Genomic DNA, 2,482 nt, shown 5'->3' with positions numbered 1-2,482 from the left:
CTGGAGGCAGTGTTGTCAGCCCAGGGATCAGATAGAATCTACACACACCTGAGTACCTGGTAACAGGCTCGCCATGGACGGGTGAATGGACACTGAAGCTGTGGTAAACACACACACACACATACACACACACACACGCACGCACACATGCACACACAATAGTATAACAATTAGCCATAGAAAAAGGAAATCTTGACATTTGTGACAACGTAGGTAAATCTGGAGGATATTTTGCTAAGTGCAATAAACCATACACAGACAGACAAACACTATGTGATCTCACTTATATATGGAATCTAAAAAAGTTGAACCTATAGAAGTAGACAGTAAAATGGTAGTTGCCAGGGGCTAGGGGCTTAGGAATTTGGAGAGATGTTGTTCAAAGTGTTCAAACATTTTAATTTTTTTAATGTTTATTTTTGAGAGAGAGAGAGAGCACGAGTGGAGGAGCGGCAGAGAGAGAGAGAGAGAGGAAGACACAGAATCCGAAACAGGCTCCAGGCTCCGAGCTGGCAGGCCCAGAGCCTGACGTGGGGCTCCAACTTGCAAACTGTGACATCATGACCTGAGCCGAAGTCAGATTCTCAACTGACTGAGTCACCCAGGGTCCCCAAAGTGTTCGAACATTTTAGTTATAAGATGAATAAGTTCTAGGGATCTAATGTACAGCATGATGACTATAGTTAATGATACCAAATTATAGACTTGAAATTTCCTAAGAGAGTAAATCTTAACCGTTCTCACCACACACAAAGAATAATTATGTGATAGACGTGTTAATTTTATTGTGGTATTTATTTCACTGTGTATGCATATATCAAGTCATCCCATTATATACCTTAATACAATACCTTATATACACCTTATATATACCACAATACAATATATACCTTAATACAAATACAATTTTTGTCAATTATACCTCAATAAAGCTGGAAAAAAATAAATAAATCTACAATCCACCTTAAAAATGATTGTGGATTTCAAAATTCTTCTGAAAACAATAAATGTCAGAGGATATACAAATATAAATGTAGTTATATTTGCAAGCAGCCATAAGTAATTTTTTCATTTTTGTTTTAAAAATTTTCAGAATTTTTTTTCTTATTACTAGTTTTTAAAATTAAACATGAAATATAAGATGTTCTTAATAAAAATCCAAGAACGTTGCCAAAGGAAAGTACTTCTTCATTCTTTAGGGAAACTTTCAACTACTTAAAATCTTTTTTTTTTTTTTAATTTTATTTAATTTGAGAGAGAGAGAGAGAGCATGAGTGGGTAAGGGGCAGAGAGAGAGGGAGAGAATCCCAAGCAGTCCCCATGCTTTCAGTGCAGAGCCTAACATAGGGCTCGATCCCATGAACTGTGAGATCATGACCTGAGTGGAAATCAAGAGTCAGATGCTTATCTGACTGAGCCACCCAGGTGCCCCTTAAAATCTTAATAAGCATATGAGGTGGACTTAAGCCCTCACACTCTTTCAGTACAGTTTCTCTGGAACTTACTAGTCATGGTATTTTAATGTGGTGCTGTGTTTCCTACTGTTGGGAGGTGCAGTTTTCTGCTCCTCACTAGACTACATAAGAATAGTCCTTGGGCCTGGAATATTTCCTTGCCAAGAGATAAAGAGCTGTCACAGCTTCTTCTGCACGTATCACCTTGTGAGAAAATATCTTTCCCTGTTTCTCTTTGTTCTGGAAAAAGGAATTTAGCCACAATAGGTTCCTGGCCTAGGAAGCCTCTTTGTATTCATGAAGCTAAATATCCTCTCGTGCACCCAGTGACACTGAGTGCCCAGTCTAAAGAAACTCCTTTCACCCCCTCAGGCAGCACTCACAGGGACCTGTAGGAGTCACTGCATCACCAGACAAAGACAAGAACAATGCCACTGTGAAAATTAAACTGTCATTGGAACGACAGTCCACAATAGTAGTCCAGAACTTGAGTGAAGACCTAAATAGGGTTGACTGACAAAAAATAAAGGACTGAAGTAGAAACCAGGTCTCCTGACATAATGAACAAAGTGTCCAGGATGCAACTGGAAATCACCCATTATACCAAGAACCAGGAAAAACAGAACTTAAATGAGAAGATACAATCACTTAACGTCAGCACCAACATGAATCAGATGTTGGAATTATCTGACAAGGACTGTAAAGGAGCAGTCATAAAAACACTTCAACAAGCAATTCTCTTGAGAAAATTGAAAAAGCTGGAATATCTCAAAAAAATAGAAGTTACTTTTAAAGAATTTTTTAAAATGTAGATACAAAAGATAAATAATAGAAATAAAAGCTTGCTTGGGGCACCTGGGTGGCTCAGTCGGTTAAGCGTCCTACTTCGGCTCAGGTCATAATGTGGTTCGAGCCCCACATTGGACTTTGTGCTGAGAGTGCAGAGTCTGCTTGGGATTCTCTCTCTCTCTCTCTCTCTCTCTCTGCCCCTCTCCCACTCATGTTCATGCTCTCTCTTTCTCTCAAAA

The sequence above is a fragment of the Panthera uncia genome, chromosome B1 (genome assembly GCF_023721935.1).
Source record: "Panthera uncia isolate 11264 chromosome B1, Puncia_PCG_1.0, whole genome shotgun sequence".
Classification (NCBI taxonomy): Eukaryota; Metazoa; Chordata; class Mammalia; order Carnivora; family Felidae; genus Panthera; species Panthera uncia.
Note: the sequence above shows the minus strand (reverse complement) of the source record.